Raw genomic sequence first — 8,918 nt, 5'->3', positions numbered from 1 at the left:
AAAGAAAGAAAGAAAGAAAGAAACAAAGAAACAAAGAAACAAAGAAGAAAGAAAGAAAAAGATCTAGAAGCAATCTCATTCTTGAAGTAACTTGAAGTAAGTGCTTTGGTTTCTCTGACATGATCCTGTCCTCTGATCACTGTTTCTCTCCTGGTCAGGTACCCACTTCCCACCACCTATATATAAGAACAAAGCCTCTGTGGCTGTGTTCCTCCTTATAGAACTCCCCACATCTCACAGCTTCAGCTTTGTGTAGCTGACTCCAAATGTAATTTTTTTGTTCTGAGCTCCCGTATTTTTGAATCATTAGTTCATTTATTCATTTAATATTTATTGAGTGCCTACTAAGTGTCTGGCTCTCTGAAGGGTGCAGGGTACACCATGGCGAACCAACAAGACTTGGCCCCTGCCTCCGTGGACCTTAATGCTTAATGGGGGAGATAGATTTTCCACAACTACATGAACAAAAATTATAGTTTAAATTAAGTAAGTTGTATAAGTAGATTTTGCCTAAGAGTGTCCTGGTTTTACTGCTGAAAAACTTGCATCCCAGGAAACTTCTGATTCCTAGGCAATCAGGGATGGTTGATCACCCTACAGGGTTAAAAGCTGGGTGCTATAAGAGAAAGTAACAGAGGGTGTACTTTATAGTGCATAGCCTGGAAACCTTTCTGAGAGGTATCATTTAAAAAAATATTTTTTAAATATCTCTTTGCCTAGCTGGGCGTGGCTCAGCAGTTGAGTGTCGACCTAGGATCCAGGTGAGATCGGGGTTTGATTCCCGGTCAGGGCACATGCCTGGGTTGCGGGCTGCAGCTGATCAATGACTCTCTCATCATTGATGTTTCTATCTCTCCCTCTCCCTCTCCTTTCCTCTCTCTGAAATCAATAAAGATATATATTTTTTTAAAAATATTTAAATATGTCTTTATTGATTTCAGAGAGAGGAAGGGAGAGGGAGAGAGAGACAGAAACATCAATGATGAGAGAGTCATTGATTGGCCGCCTCCTGCAGGACCCCTACTGGGGATCGAGCCCGAAACCCAGGCACGTTCCCCAACCAGGAATCGAACCACAATCTCCAGGATCATATGTTGATGCTCAACTGCTGAGCCACGCAGGCCGGGTGAGATATTACTTAAACTGAGAACTAACAGATAAGAAAAAAAAACACACAAAAAGCCTGGCCAGCATGGTTCAGCGGTTGAGCATCGACCTAGGATCCAGGAGATCACAGTTGATTCCAGGTCAGGGCACATGCCCAGGTTGCCTGCTCAGTCCCCAGTAGGGGACGTGCAGGAGGCAGCCAATCAATGACTCTCTCATTGATGTTTCTCTCTCTCTCCCTCTCCCTTCCTCTCTCTGAAGTCAATAAAGACATATTAAAAAAAAACACCCACAAACAAAAGAAGCCCAGTCATATGAAGAGATGAAGCAAAGGGATGTCCAGGCAAAAGGAAGTCAGTTTACAAAGAACCTGAGGCATTCAGGGAGCTGAAAAAGCTACGTTAGACAAGGGAGATGGCAGGTTGAGATAAAATTAAAGAGCGAGGAATGACTCATATCATAGTCCACTGTAAGAAGTTTGGGTCCCATTTTAAGTACAGTAGTAAACCATTGTCTAACTTAAGAAGAAGACTTTCCAAATATTTATTGAGACCCCAACCCATGGACACAGAAACATTAATAATAAGTTTTTTGAAGATATGCATTGTCTATTAGATAAGATCACCCTTGATGTAACCAACTGTAAGTCAGGGAATTGAGTGCTAAAGCAGGGTAAACTGTGAAAAGGGGAAATTAAGAAGTAAAGGAAAGGCTTAACCTATTCTTTCTCAGGCTCTTTCTCCCGCCTTCTGCTTCAAAATTTCCAACAGTCATTTGGATTCCCCACTTTTGTATACATTGTTTCATATTTCCATGTGTCTGCTCTGCCTGGAGCCCTACAGATTGGTGATTGGGGTGGATGATCTCTCTGCAGTTAACTTGCAATTCTCCCTAGATACTGCCTTTTGGTTGGCTTACCTTGACCTCACCCCCTGCAGCCAGGGTAATAGTCGATCCCCTTCCTACATACCTGAGGACTGCAACCAGGACCAAGGCCTTCTTCCTCTGGGAGGGGAAAAACACTCTAATGCAATGACTCAAAGATCCACTTTGCACGTGCAGATACAGCCACAGCCCATCCATCCATGGATGTTTGAAACTTTAAAGAAAGTACAGTAGACTTTCACAAAAACCTGCAAGAAATGCTACAGCCTTTGGTTTCTGGCTGAGGTCTTAAGCAGGACTGGCGCAGTTCATTAGCTTGCCTTAATAACTGTGGTAAAGAGAATGGAGTTATTGACAGACATTTCCAGTCCATCATAATGAAGGGGAGTGTGGTGTAACTACCATGTTGTTAGGACAGGAAAATCAAAATTATTTTTGTTCCATGTATAAAATACTCTCATTTAAATATCCCCAGATTGCTCTCAATCTCATCCAAGGATCAGACTGGTTCACAAATTTGCTTTTAGTTAGTATAATAATGAGACTTCAACTGCACACCAAATAATTGTACTTACTAAAATTTATGATTGTTCATTAGAGAGTTCAGTAGTATTCAGGAAGTCTCGAAAGTATAACTTAGAGCCTTAACCTCACCTTATCCTGTACATTTTACTTTTAGTAACTGCTGTTATTTTTTTAATTATTTTTTATTTATCTTTTCTGTTGAAAGTATTACAGATGTCCCTCTTTTCCCCCCCATTGGTCCCCTCCACCCAGCATCCACCTCTGCCCACCCCCACCCCCAGGCCTTCTCCATACTATTATCTGTGTCCATAGGTCATGCATATATGTAGATGGTTATATACATTTCCACTCCTGACCTGAACTATTTCCAGCAATATATGCCATGATTAATTGGCACTACGGACATCCTTTTTCCCCCCAGGGATTATCTATTTTCGAGCCTCTGAGATAGAATGATAGGCTCATCTCTAGAAACACACATTTTCTAGGCAGCTCTCAAAGACTAGCATCTAGCAGCAACGATGGGCATTTGCTCTTGATCTGCTGTCTTGATTCTCTAAACAAGCTGTTTAGTGGTTACATCCAATAGCCAGCCAAGCAATCAGCTTGCGAAGGCCACTCTCTCTGAGTCAGAGTTTCTCTGTCACTTTCTTTTTATTATTAAAGGCCAAGTTCATAATCCCTGACTGTGTTCATCACTGCTGAGTGTTGACAAGCCACAAACATGGTCGCTGACAGTAGTTAAAAATGCAGCTGGGTTAATGCTGACATATTGTTATCTTATGAGGGCCGGTTGATGTGCATTCATTTATGACCTAATTGTATGTCCACTTTTAAAAGTCAGCTCCCAGTGCGAAATGGATAAAAATACAATTACCAAATGATATGCGTAATCATTCAGTGCTGTTAGTCCCAAAAGGTGATACTGCAGTGACATTGGGAAAATTAGATCTATTCTTCATACAATTATATGGCCTCACTTTCACTCTAATGCCATTCTAATTGGGAAGGAGCATTGAAATGTGAAACTGGGTACATTTCACACTCTAATTATCATGGAACAACTCATTCTTAAGATAGGTTTCCAGAAAAGACAGTTGCTAGAGTGCTTTGATAGTCCCAAATGTTTATTGTTGTTTTCATGTCAGGTAAAGCTTGTTTTCCTCCTTTAAAATTTAGATAGCCACTGAGAGCTTACTAGAAATAAAGATCTGGGTGAATGCCTGTCATTTATGTAGTCAATTTATGTCTTTGAAAAGAAGAATTCCATGTGGATATACTACTCCTGCTTTTATTTCCAAATGGACCCTCCAATTGTTAATACTTGCCCCATATTTTATAGGATGGTTGATAGGCTCAAATTTCAAAATAAAAGTGCAGGTTATTTTGTAAACAGTTAAGCGGTATACAAACATGAGCTAGTACTGTTATAGTTATTGCTGCTGTTTTATTATTATTATTAATTATTACTATTATTTGTCTTTAGGTGTCAGACCTGACTTAGTTGCCTTTGTGGCCACTGCCTATAAAAATTATGAAGTCAAATGAGTATCTCTGACCTTAATTCAATTGGATCTTTGCTATACAAGTCAGTGGTATCTGGATACACATGTATATATTAAGGATTCTTCTCCATTCCCTATTCTTAGAATAACAGATTTACAGAACAAACAGTACAGCTAAAGTGACATTGTACCCCATCAATTATTTTACTCTTAGACTATAAACTCTATGAAGGCAAGAACTGTGTCTCTTTATAGAAGACATTGAAGTAATAGCTTCAAACTGTCTGAAAAAAATGAACACCTTTATTTTATATTTCTTCATTCTTTATGAACATATTTTTATGTCACTGAGCACAGTTATAACTGCTTCAAAATCCTTCTCTACTAATTTCAACATCTGGGTTATTAGTTATCATGGTATGACTTCACTGATTTTCCTTTCCCTTGAAAATGTATCAAATGTTCCAGATTTTTAAATTTTAGATTGCATTCTGTATATTATGAGTGCTGTTGTGGAGACTCTGGGTTATGTTTTGTTCTTGCAAAGATTACTGATTTTGTTGTTGTTATTTTAGTGGGAAATTTGACTTGCCTCAAACTGAAAATACCCTCTTGGGCAGCAACTCAGATACCAGTTCAGTTCTTTTATTGGTAGCTGAGCTGCTTGCAGTGTTCCCTGGTATAGGGGTCAGTTAGAGATTTACACAAAATATATACATAGGACATGTTGTTCACCATCTCTGGCTCTTTTTTTCTCAGATCCACCCCCGTTCTAGGAACTGTGATTGGTTCTTTTTATTTTAAATGTAATACTGTTGTTGTTTTTTTACTTCAAAACATATCAGCATTCTAAACATACAAAAAAATAACAAAACATTGCAAATTGTGTTTAGTACAGAGGATCTTGAACTTTCATTTATGCAGTGGCTCTTCACTTCGCTGACAATGAAAGAGTTCTACAGTTTGTTTAAAAACAGTTTTAAACTATTGCATTTCACTAAAAAAGATCCAAATACTTCTCATGCCACCTCACCCCTCTTTTCTACACTTAAGGATGGCAGCAGAATGCTATGTCACTGCATACAAAAACAATACAACCTGAAGCTAAGTGATGCCCACTGCAGTGTCCACAGGTCCAGCCTCACAGTGCACATGCTGAGCAATGGCCCCTTCAAAAGGCATCTTCCTCATAGCCTCCAAACCAAGCAAAGAGCATTAAGAGCTTCTCTCTGTTGTCTTGTTCTTTTTATAAACCATAGATATGTACAGTTGATAACTCAGGATTTCCAGTCAATAACCATGTAGTTAATACAACCTTACAGAGTAAAAAAGAAAATGCCAGATACATCTTTAAATGCCTTTTCACACCCACAGAAAAGGTGTAGAGAGTGAAGAGAACGTGAGAGCCTTTTCATTTGAAAAATGTTTGGAAATATGTACAACTTTGATACAGTTCCAGGGTGCTCTGGACTCCCATGACCACTTCTAGAGCATGTTGAGAGACCACACAACACGATCATCGTCCAGTTGTGTAATGAATCCTAATGAGGGCAACAAACACATCTGAGATAGGCGCTGTCAGCTATGGCTCTCCCCTACTCTAAGGTACTCACAAGAGGCAGATAAACAGGTTTTCTGTTCCTCTTCCTCCTTCTTGTCTTCTCTGTCTTCCTTTTCCACTTTTTTCCAGGTAACTTGAGTAGGACACTTCGCGCCATCAAACTTTCCTTTGGACTTAGAGTCAGCAGCATCCTTCTCATGCTTCTCCTTCGGCTTTGCAGCCTTGTTGTTTGAGTAAGGCTGCTTTTCACTACCACTTGTTATTCCATATCTTTTCCAGCTACTTTGCCACATCTCCAGTAGAGATGCCAGGGTTTGTGGATTTGATCCTGAGGCGGCATTCTGAACGAAACGGGAAGAATCCAGATGTTGGCCTTTGGGCATTAGGGTCTGTTGTCTTCTTGCCTCCCTCAGCTGGTCCATATCCTTAATTTCCCGATCGTAGCGTACTCTCTTTGTCTTTGCTGTTTCATCAAATTTAGACTTCTCTTTCCCAGGCATTGTCTTCCACTTCTCAGAGCACTTCTTGGAAAATTCTGCAACATTGTCAGGAATATCTGGGTTTTTCTCCTTATGTTCCTCTCTGTATGTCTGCACAAAGAAGGCATAAGCAGACATCTTACCCGTTAGCTTCTTGGGTTCACCTAAAGCCAACCTGACTGTATCGTTCCCTAGTTTCTGTGATTGGTTTTTTATGCCAGAAATAGTGAAGGTTTCTAGGGAAGTTTTAGCTGCCCCATGTATGCTGACTGCATCCTGCCCCTGAGCTAAAAGCAGTAAAAAATGGGAAACTCATACCATGTCATTTCCTCCATCCAAATACCATCACCTCTTCAGAATATGTTGAAATTTTGTTCACTCCTCAGAGCTTTGTATTTTCCAGAGTTTATAGATTTTCTCTGTGGGGGGACTTTTTTTATATTCTATGTGATAAAAATTAGATTCAAAGAGGTAATATGACTTGCCTAAGGCCATGGAGCTGGTTTCAATTGTCTAGCCATGACCATACCAACAGAATTTCTTTTATCCCAGATTACTGTCATCTCAGTCAATGTAGCCTACTGAAAGTGGCCCCTCTCAGTTCCAGCCCACACTAGAATAAACTTGAAAGATGTCTAAATGGGTCCAGCTGCATTAAAGATACTTCTCTTTATTACTGAAGCTTAATTCAAAGTCTGTTAACTTACTGCCATAGTAGCTCCCAAACATGCAACCAACAGTTAGTGGCCACCTAGGATCCTAGGATGAAGAGATGATGATACTAGATGATAAACCCAATGGACAAACAACAACAAAAACAGAGCTTATATCAACCCCCTAATTTTTTTTTAATCTTCACCCAAGGATATTTTTCCCATTGCTACTCAGAGTAAGAGGGTAGGAGGGAGAGAGAGAGAGAAAGAAAGAAAGAAAGAAAATCGATATGAGAGAGACACATCAATTGGTTGCCTCCCGCACGCACCTTGACTGGGGCCAGGGATCAAGCCTGCAACCCAGGTACATGCCCTTGACTGGAATCAAACCTGAGACCCTTCAGTCCATGGGGCGACGCTCTAACCACTGAGCAAACTGGCTAGGGCCAACCTCCTAATTTAAAAAATGTGTACTAGCCTATGAAATCCAGAAGTCTAGGAATCACTGCATATTATAGTGAGTAATTTTACAGGCTTAATTATTTTATAAATTGAAATATTATATTAAATCATCTCTCTAGGTTCTTAGAGCCCAATTATTTTATCCTATTATTTCAACAAAGACAGTTATTTCCATTTAGATAGTCAATATCCATTCAGATTGCATCTTTGAAAACTTAAGGAAAAAGAGACAGCCAACCTGAAAATTTGAGAATCCCATGGAAGGGGAACTGAACTTTTAGGGTAATCAAAAAAATAATTTTCTCCTTAATTTTCATCTGTTTTCACAGTGCTACGGGACTGCAGTGCAGACACAATCATAATCCCCTTTAACCTTTGTTTTGCTAGGATGGAATAAGTTCCCGTGATTCTGGGATTAGGTGTTTCATTACATGGGGGATTAAGCATCTCCAGTACTCTTCACAGAGAGAGAGCTCTTTTATTCTTCCTTCTTGGCTGGTCTCTTCCACTCTCTGTGCATCTGATAATCAAGTGCATATTAGTTATTGGATTGAAATAACTAAGAGCTATGATGATGAAAGAATAATATATATCTCAAGCCCTAGGATTATGCTGATCACTCTGTAATTTACAGCCATGTACTTAGAGGAATAAAGTAAAATGCCCAGAACTTGTAGGCAACTGTATCCCTGAAAGTCAAATTATAAGGTTAGAACTTAGTGGATGAGGCAGACTATTCTAAGGAAGAGCAAAACTAGGGTATATTCTTCAAAATATGTAATTCTGTAAAACAAATCTAGCATCATAGAAAACACTATCTATTGATATATTCTGTGCTGGGAATTTTAGATAAATTATTCTCCAAACAACCCTTTGAATTAGAGGGTGCTGTCATCTCCATTTTGCAGATGAAAAAAACTTAAGCTCAAGGAATTTGTAATCTGTCCAAAGTTATTTTCCTGGCCGGCATCAAAGCTGGGAATCAAATCTCACTTTGCCTCCTTCTAAGCCTATAAAACCCTCTTTTGTACTTGTTATAAGGCCTCAGAAAGTCCCAAGAAGGAAAATAACAATAGGAAATGGTTTTTATGGATCCAAAAAAAGAAGATGGGCCAGTGAGAGTTTATCAGGTTTTTTGAAGACACCAGTATTGCTCAGTTTTATTCAATTTTGCGTTATTATTTGCAGTCCAAGTCTGAACTTCCAACTGGATGCCAAGTTTTCTTCCACATCATGGACAAATCTCACAAAACAATGTGTCCTTGGCATCCTTGCTTTGTAGGTATTCAATACCTCTTTGAGCCTTGGAGTCTGTTCCCCAGAGTGTTCTTATCTCAGCTATGGCATCTTTTTCCATTGCTCCTCTGGAACTATGCCAGACTCTGCTCCTTTTGTCTTCACCTGAGCTCTAATTCGCAGTCATCCTTCTGATGGTATGTACTTCCAGCCACTGGAGAAAACACCACAGCCTGACCCAGGCCTACCCAGACCTGCCCCTGGGACTGCCCCACAGTGTCATCCCCATGCTGCTAGGCTAATCTCCCGTAAACATCAGTCTCACTCTGACCTCTGGGCCTGTCTCCTCATTTGTAAAACGAGATGTTTGAACTAGATGGTCTCTAAGATCAGCTCTTGCTCTACAACTGTATAAATCCCTCTCATTTTAAGTATGAATCTTATTCCAGTATTCTCTAGCGTGGAGTGAGGCACAAAAGCATGCTTTTTTTGTATAAAAGTTATA

At 39.7% G+C, this 8,918-nt stretch overlaps 1 pseudogene across 1 annotated transcript; it reads right to left on the bottom strand.

Moving 5' to 3' along the window:
* Nucleotides 1-5,600: 5,600 nt before the first annotated feature.
* LOC308551053 (high mobility group protein B3 pseudogene) lies at nt 5,601-8,534 on the bottom strand (annotated as a pseudogene). Its single transcript has 2 exons — nt 8,471-8,534; nt 5,601-6,349 (listed from the first exon to the last, which is right to left on the bottom strand). The product of its transcript is annotated as a high mobility group protein B3 pseudogene (transcript).
* Nucleotides 8,535-8,918: the final 384 nt, after the last annotated feature.

Source organism: Miniopterus schreibersii, assembly GCF_964146895.1.
Source record: "Miniopterus schreibersii genome assembly, chromosome: 1".
NCBI classification, from domain to species: domain Eukaryota; kingdom Metazoa; phylum Chordata; class Mammalia; order Chiroptera; family Miniopteridae; genus Miniopterus; species Miniopterus schreibersii.
This window is presented reverse-complemented; position numbering and strand designations above follow the sequence as displayed.